Source organism: Triticum urartu, chromosome 4 (genome assembly GCF_003073215.2).
Source record: "Triticum urartu cultivar G1812 chromosome 4, Tu2.1, whole genome shotgun sequence".
Classification (NCBI taxonomy): Eukaryota; Viridiplantae; Streptophyta; class Magnoliopsida; order Poales; family Poaceae; genus Triticum; species Triticum urartu.
The window spans coordinates 186,429,341-186,438,803 of record NC_053025.1 but is presented as its reverse complement, the minus strand read 5'-3'; positions in this window follow the sequence as shown (position 1 = coordinate 186,438,803).

The following is a 9,463-nucleotide window of genomic DNA, read 5'->3' as shown; positions in this document are numbered from 1 at the left end:
TATGTGTGATTTGTTCATGGCATGTCTTGGAGTTGTTTTGATCTGGTTATTGCCATGACGCTGTTTGGAGTTTTAGGATCATTATTTTGCAGCTTATGAGGATGACATGTTGCCATTGGATTATTAGTGGCTTATGTTATGATTATTTTCATGTTGGTACCTGGTATTATATTTTGTAGTATTACTTTGGATGTCATGTTTCCATTGGATTATTAGTGGCTAGTTTATTTTCATCATGATGCTAGTTGATATTATGTTTTGGAGTATGTTTTTGGAGATGATGCTTGCATGTGGATCTTAGCTGGATAGCTTGTTCTTGATATTGGAGTAGTAGTATTATCGTTCTTGGATTCATCATGATAGTAGTGTTATGCTATCCTCAAAGTAGTTTGGTATGAAGATATTATGCTCTGGATTGTTTGTTGGATAGAGCCATGACTTGGATTACAGGTTGATAGATGATATCGGAGTATCAGTATCACTGTTATACTTTGGGGATAAATTCTGTCATTAAGTTGGTCAGGTGTCACCGAATCGGGCTTTTCTAGTGCAACCATGTTTGCCTTTATGAGAAGGCCCTAATGCGATCTATTGTCGTGTCTCACATGACGAAATGACTTATAGGTGATTTATATGTTGGTATTGTGAGCAGTAACCGCTTGGCAGGATGCCGATGATGATATTGAGATGATCTCGAGGATGATAATTCATTTGTGATGTGGTCACAAGGTGATCATGTGGATGTTTTGATCATGAGGTGATCGAGATGGTATATTACTTGGCCGGATAGCCAAGAGTGAGATGGTTCTTGAGATGGTGGTTCAGCAGTAATTCCAGTAGTATCATATCATGCTTAGTAGTTGCTAAATAATTAACTTGTTTAATGCTATGTTGTTGTGAGCTTGCAAGTACATTCAATGTACTGACCTGGCGTGTCATGCCAGATTGCAGGTGATGCCATGATTGATTGTTTGCTTGTCGAGGTTACCGATCATGCGAACTAGATCGTGTCCGAGCGAGAGTCCCTGCGGAGTGGAATTCACCACCTTCATCGTTGTTCCGCTGCTAGAAGTATTCCGCTGCTACGGGTTGTTCCGCTGCTAGCATAGAGCAAGTGTAGTATCGTAGGCGTAGTGTTGCCGTGCTGATGTGCTCCTTTGAAACATCAGATCCTTGTATTATTATCCTTTGTAATAAAAGCTGATTTGTTCTATGTCAAGCAGTGTCATATTCCAGAAGACTTCATCTCGAACTCTGGGCTGGAATACGGGGCCTTCCAGTTTCTCTGAGCCGGGGTGCCACATGCTTGGTATTAGAGCAGGTCTGGCTGTAGGACGCCCTATTCGGCGCGAGCGGTAGAAATCAGTAGTATAGAGTCTGCTTTGTTTGTTGCATTTGGTTGCTGCATAGCATGCATATAGCCTTATTATTTTGTTTCTAATGGTTTAATCTATTGAGTGTAGATGGCATCGGTTCAGATCCACTACAGCTCAGCCCCTGCATTCTTCCAGTTTCTTTTCTTGCTCGTTCTTCAGTATTTGGTGTCGTTTCTGTCCCAACAGAGTGATGCCAAGTGATCCTGACACTGTTTACAGAAATGGTGCTCAGGTATCGCACATATATCCTTCTTCCAGCCCCACCTATCGTTTCGGTGGGAGACATGCTTCTATCCTAGATCGTCCTTTTATCTTGTCGTGTTGGCAACCCTTAATGATCTTAGTCATCAAGAAGGGGCAATATCAGCAGGCTCGGTTTTCCCCCGCTATCCTATTCCTTGGGCGAGTACGGATCCCTTCTGTCTGCTTGATATAAATGTGGTCGTGACATTCGTGTCCCCCTACATAGTTATCGAGCACGTCCTCGCTTCCGAGCTAGTCAAGGTTGCTACCTGGCTAAGCCAACACTTGGTGTAGTGATGTTTACACCAACTCTTCCACACATTGATTTGTCCTCGTGCACACCATCACAGCATGTTAGATCGTAGTACCGGAGATCCTGCGAGATTGGTGTGCTTAAGTAGGCATGCATATTGTGTGAATAGTAGTAATATGTGACCTTGTTTGTGTGTGAATTGATTGTTTTGTGTGCTTTTGTTGAGTTTTCTTTTGCTTCTTTTTTTGGGCCCTCGGTGTTACCTTATTTTCCCTTATGGAAATTTCTCATCAACTGACACCGGACTCGAAGAAGTAATACGGATTTCAAATATTTGGAAGAAGCTCAGCTAAACACTATGGTCTTCTCAGTCAACGGCATTATATTATTAATATCTGCTCAGAATACCAATGGTGGCTTGGATTGATTATCAACATCGAGTCTACATCAGTACAAAATCCTCACAGTAGTTATGATCCAACCAGTAAGAAGACAAGTCAGGTGCAAGAACAACGATATATTGTCAGTTAAAGGTATGGATCATATACATAGTTTTGGCTCAACAATGAATGATGCTTGAAATATGTTCTACTCTGAAAGAAAGGCAGAATGTGTTATGATCAAGGAAGACAGTCAAACAAAATTTTCTCATACAAGTAACCGGCCGCAAAATATTATGGGTGTGTGTATGGCTTTCAGTCTGCCTATCACAATATGAAGCTTTGGATATGAGAAACTCAGTCTTTCTCCACAAGATATCAGAAGAAGCTTAGGATGCAAGGCTCCTCAACTTTTCCTCAGTACAATATATGGATAGATTCCGGTCCTAGATACCCAGTCTTCCACAGCAAGATACCTCAGAAAAGCTGCTGACATTAGAAATTGAATCTTTCTCAACAAGCAAACCAAGGAGAAGCTTCTCAAGTACGGAACCCAGGCTTCTCCAGCACAATACCCAGGTCAAGATTCATGTGTAAGCTATCAAGACTTCTTCTGCACGCTACCCAGGCAAAAGCTTCGAGCAGAAGCTAACGAGTCTCCCTCAGCAAGCTACTCAGATGGCTTCTCTTGTAAGCCACTTAGTCTGCGTCAGTACCACACTATTGCACCACCCTTAGAGATTATACGATGAGTTGGCAGTATGTGTCAGTACAACTCAAGAATCAGATTCACAATTTTTTTGTCAGAAGTACAATTCAGTCAAGACATATGCTTACCTCAAGAATCGAGTATTCGGTTGCATATGATTCTTATATATATGGTGAGCATGCATCCCGTTTCATATAAGTTACTCATACGAGGTACGACAATGATCAAGCAGATATACCTAAGGAAGGTACGGTTCCGACAACCTCATGGGTCATGCTGAATTAAGATACGAAAAGATACATCTCATGTAATGAAGGGATCGACAAGATCTAGAGATGACAACGCAGAATCAACAGTCTCGACAAGGTCACCAAGGTCAAAATTCCAGCACCTGACAAGGAGATCTCCTGAACCCTATGACCCTCTTGCATGATTGGCCACCACAACGAGCTCTATACAGCTACAAGCCCCGAGTATATGTCATATACGTGCGGAACCCAGGTCAGAAAATAATCACAAGGAATAATGCCCAAAATACTGCACTAACTGCGTCCACAGTTATACGAAGAATCAAGGACATGTGTGGCCAAGTTATTTTAGTAATGTATCCTGACAAAGAAAATCATGACCGTCAAAGGGTGAGACTAACATCAAAGGTATGATGATTTTTGCATGACCATCATGGTCTGGATACCCAAGTCAATGGGTGGCCAGATTCCTTATGGATCCACAAAGGCATACCCTCAGAGGCCTAGTTCATTCTACACGGGCTTCATATTCCGCTGACCCACTTAGAATGGTTAGTGTGGAATATCCAAGTTTGTTCTATCAGATCCAAGATTTCTTGTACAAACTCTGCAGTTTGACCTCAATGGCAGTATTAAAGCATCTCACAGCCCACTAACACAAATGGGTATACCGATAAAATGGGTAAAGCAAAAGCCGAACAATCAGCTCAGACCAGGTATACTCACTAGTGGAACCAAGTACATGGACAACATGTCATGAAAAGTATTTTCCTGCCAGCACCCTGTCAAGACAGTCTCAAGATGTTAATATTTGAGGTATGATACAACTATAAATCCATACCCCTTTATATTGCTCACGATAGAAGGCAGTCGGATCTTTGGTACCTAGCTCATGCTCGAGACAAAGAAACAAATCAAGATAAGTCCGTACCACCTACAAGCAGTCAGATCTTGCCAGGAGAATGGCCATGATTCTCAGCATTTATTGAATCTGGAAGACATGCATTTGTTTGAGCAAACCCCATGGCAGAAGAAAAAGGTTTTCACGAAAAAGGGAATTCATGCTTAGATCCATTGTATATCACCGCAGATATGAGAGAATCAATGTCAGCAAAAGGATTTGGTATATGAGCAAAAACTCGTCAAAAATTTGGGAAATATGAAGCAAACCATCACAGAGCAAGGTAAGTAGATCACACTGGTGCGCGTCGGTCCTAAACAAACGGTTTTTAACCCCTTTCTGCGACAACATTTGGAACCGTCGCCAAGTGAGTGTGTGCGATAGGGTGTACTTCCAACACGACCCAGAAATCGTCAGGGATAGGCCCTCCTGGGACCCAGGCTGGGGCCGTGTGCGATCGGGCGAGGCATCGAAACCCAATCATTTCCGTAGGTATGTACATCCCACACGGTAATCTGAGAAAATCATTTCCGTAGGTATGTACATCCCACACGGTGAATCCCAAAAAATCATTTCCGTTCGTATGTATATCACATATAGTCAATCCAAGGAATACGTTTCCATTCTTATGTACATCCCACACAGTCAATCCAGGGAAAACGTTTCCGTTCGGATGTACATCCCACACGGTTTTATGTATACGCTCGTGTGTGAAAGGTGTAACTATCACACACGGTGTGCCTTGGTTAACTATTTGCTTTCATTAACTACATCACACACGATTTGATGTAGAAAACTGTGTGGCATTGGGCTATCCATCACAAGAGCTTTTACTGCCAGAACCATTTGCAAAGTTCCATGACCATCTATTCTCTTTTTATTTTTGCCTTTAATTTATTATTCTAATTGGAAATTTTGAAATACGAAACATGCAATTCAAAATCTCAGCACAATGGTTCAACAACGAATCCATAAATAAAGTTGCCAGTACAATATGTTCAGTAATTATAGGATTAGGCAACAATTAACTATGATGAACCACATCATTCAAAGGTGGTAAAGGTGAAGAGACAAGTGTAAATCAGTTTGACTTCCGACGGTGTTGAAAAAGCGGAATGCCCATAATGTGCCTTCCTGTATGCCATAGGCACGAACCACTTGTGTCCAACCCCTTGTGACGATCGCCCGCCCATCCTTCACCGCCTTCAGGAAGACTTCTAGAGCATTATCATGGTAGCATGAATTATATACTTTAACCTTAGTTGCCTCCACTCCGGTCATGTAGTTTGCAAGGTAATCATCAGTAAATAGCTTCGGAAACCACTGAAAAGAGAAAAATATCAGATACTGAGGTCTAATAGAGTAACTTGTTGTGGGAAGGGGAAGAGGAAACACATTACTTACCATCCTAAAGTTCATCGTTGTCTTCGACAAAGTGTAAATAAAGGATTAATTCCAATCACCTGTTTCTTTTGCCTAACAATCTTTCTTAGTTTCCTCACTTGACGCTTTTTCATGATATCTCATTGCCCCATACGCAAAAGGGATCGAAGTGTGGATCAGTACCGCTCATATATGTACCTACAAGCAACCAGTAAATGTTAGAAGCTAAACTGAGATTGCACAAATGATGTAAAATACAACTACCTATGTTCCTAAGTACAAGTATTTTTTTTGAGATTTTAATATGGACTACATACAGATCTATATAGAATTATAGATATAGTTTAGATTAGAATCTAGATTCACTCATTTTGCTCCTTATGTAGTCTATATTGGAATCTCTAAAAATACTTTTATTTAGAAATAGATGGTGTATAAGACATGGGATGCAGGTAACCTCGACGGCAAACAACAACATCGCCCATTGTAGCCCTGTGTAAGTACATGGAAAGCCAATGTTAACTACAACAGGGTTAACATCCACCAAAAATAGCAAATGGTAATAAAACGACAACATATGTAGTGATATCTTCATTTCGAAAGAGTAGCACGGTAGCAAAGGGACGGATTAAAAGATGGATACAACTGTTAATTGCAACAGGCTTAACAACATCCTAATTCATGTTTTATAAGTTTGTAGCCATTGAAATACAACTCTTTAAAAATGGATACAACTATTAATTGCAACAGGCTTAATGGCCATCGAAACTGGTACTGGTAAAAATGCAATTGGCAGAGTTAAACATCATAGGGCAGGTGCTGCCAGAGCAGATAATGGCCTAGTTGTCTATAAAAAAGGCAGGGAAAATAGCTCAAACATGTTAGGCATGTTTACTACAACATGCTTACTACATCGACAGTATAAAATATAACCATTAATTGCAACTGGTATTGGTAAGATTGAACTGGTGGGTACATACTTGGTAAGTCCTGAGAGGTAGTTTCTGGGGCACTTCATCTTGGCCAAAGCCCGCCCAAAGTTAGCGGCAGCGGAGGCGAGCTGTTCCTCTGGGTCGAAGTGTGGATCAGTGCCACTGACATGTGTACCTACATGCAACCAATAAATGGTAGAAGTTAAACTACAATTGCACAAATGATGTGAAATACTGTAAGACATGGGATGCAGCTAACCTTGACGGCAAACAACAGCATCGGCCGTTATGACCCTGCATAAGTACATGGACAAGCATGTTAAGTAAAACAGGGTTAGCATCCACCAAAAATAGCAAATGGGGCATCATCTCTAGTATATCTTCATTGCGGAGAGTAGCATGGTAGCAAATGGACAGATTGAAAAATGGATACAACTGTTAATTGCAGCAGGCTTAACAACATCCTAAGTCATGTTTTGTAAGTTTGTAGCCATTGAAATACAACTGTTTAAAAATGGATTCAACTGCTAATTGCAACAGGCTTAATAGAAATTAAAACCGGTACTGATAAAAATGCAATTGGCATAGTTAAACATCACAAGGCAGGTGCTGCCAGAGCAGAGAATGGCCCAGATGTCTATAAAAAGGTAGGGAAAGTAGCAAACACGTGGTAGGCATGTTTACTAGAACATGCTTAATACATCAACCATACAGAACATAACCATTAATTGCAACTGGTATTGGTAAGATTGAACTGGTGAGTACATACTTGGTAAGTCCTGAGAGGTAGTTGCTGGGGCACTTCATCTTGGCCAGAGCTCGCCCATAGTCAGCGACGACGGAGGCGAGCTGTTCCTCCAGGTCGAAGCGTGGATCAGTGCCGTTGACACGTGTACGTACATGCAACTAGTAAATGGTAGAAGTTAAACTGCAATTGCACAAATTATGTGAAATAATGTAAGACATGGGATGCAGCTCACCTCGACGCCAAACGAAAGCATCGGCCGTTATGACCCTGCGTAAGTACATGGACATGCATGTTAAGTACAACATGGTTAGCATCCACTAAAAATAGCAAATGGGCAGCATCTCTAGTGATATCCTGAGTCATGTATTGTAAGTTTGTTGCTAGTATTGGTGAAATTGAGCTAGACACGATAATATTTGAACATCACACATTGTGTAGTACTGAAATAAACAAGGTACGAACATGCTTAATACATCAACCGTACAAATCATAGCCGTTGCAAGTGGTATTGGTAAGATTTAGTTGGTCAGATCTTACCTGTTAAGTCCTGGGGGGTAGTCGGTGGGGGACTTCATCTAGGCCATAGTCTGTACCATGTCGGCGGTGGCGGAGGCGAGGTGTTCCTCCGGGTCAACACGCACAGTGGCCATCGCGCCATGGACCGCCATCAGCTCCTGGCGGCGGGGGGGGGGGGGGGGGGGGGGATTTGGAGGCATGAGGATGTTTCATAGGCGCCATTTAAGCAATCAGGCCGGGGACGTGATAGAGATCGGTGCGTTACCTGACTGGATCCGAGCAGAACGTAGATGTGGCTGAAGCTGTGGTTGCAGCGGCAGTTTGAGATGCCGATAGGGGGAGGGGCGAGGGAGGGGGGGGTATTGAGGGGAAGGAGATGTGGTTGGAGGAATAAATTCTGAAATCGCGCGCCTAATGAAAATTTCGGTGCGAAACTTGAAACTTGGGCGGGGGAAACACACAATGCAGATGAAGCGTGTAAAATACTCATGTGCAAGAAAAAAGAAAGTTGGCAGATCCCGTCTCCAAAAAATGTAAACATGTACTTGATTTTTTTCGGTCAATGGTATGCCTGGTTTATTAGGAAATATTGCACAAGTAACTGACTTATGGGTCATTAACGCAAAAAAACGCAGACGGGTACGACATAGAAACCGTGTGTTTTGTGATCTTCTAATGATTAACGCAAAAAACGCACATGTGCACACATGCTAATCAACGCTCAAAGCCCTCAAAGGATGTTATTACCGACATTGTACGTTAATACTACAAACTTAAAGTACTACTGGTAATTTGCTCTAATACTACAAACTTAAACTACTTCTCACATGCTGCCATCAGGGCATGCTGGCTAGACGGTGGTGTTCTCCTTCCCAGCCTTGTAGGCGGCAGCCCACCGTGCTTCGATCTCCGCCAATCTCTCCTCACCACGGTGTGCGGCCTCTTTTTTCTTGCGGCGCGTGACTCTCTTTTCTTGACTGCTTTCTGCCTTTTCCGCTCCTTCTGTGCAGCTTTGGCTACTTCTAGATCCACCACCCATTCGGCCATGGCAGCCTCAAAGTCCGTCCCATGTAACTATTTGGCCACCGGCGGCGATGAAATCGGTGCGGCAAGATGCCATCGCTTCCTTACCATGTGTGCGGTCGCGGGCGGCAAGGAACGCGGCGCGGCGGGATGCCATCGCTTCCTTACCAGTTACTGTGTGCCGCGGTGCCATGGACGATGCTTGGAGAGAGCTCTGGGACGGAGGGGCCGGGCAGCCGTATAGTGCGGTGGTATTCAAGAGCTCAACGACAAATGACAACATAAATTTGGCTTCCCTTACAATTTTGCTCGTTCACTATCACACATGGTTTATCTCCGTCGCTTCCAGAAGCAATGTGCGCTGAGCCTATTGTGTGTTGTGTTATTATTGGCCGGAACCCCAGCCACGCGGATCGCGCATGTGCACCGTTGGGTGCGCCACGATTGAATGACAATCCATGTCCCTCACACCACACCCGTGCACCTGTAGCTCGATTGGGTTTATATGCGCTAAATGCGTAGAAAATGCACATAATCCCCTAAATATGGTAAATGAGCCCGAAAAAATGCCAAATTTGAACATGGTGATTTGCAGGGTGTATGTTTGTCGTAGAAAAAAACTCCAGGGCAAAGAACGAAGAAAATTTGGATTCCCTTTCAATCTTGAGGATTTCCCTCTCGAAAGCATGGAACTTCCTCGGTGACGGTTCGATTTATGAAGGGCGTGCATGACGACATAAGACAAACCTTC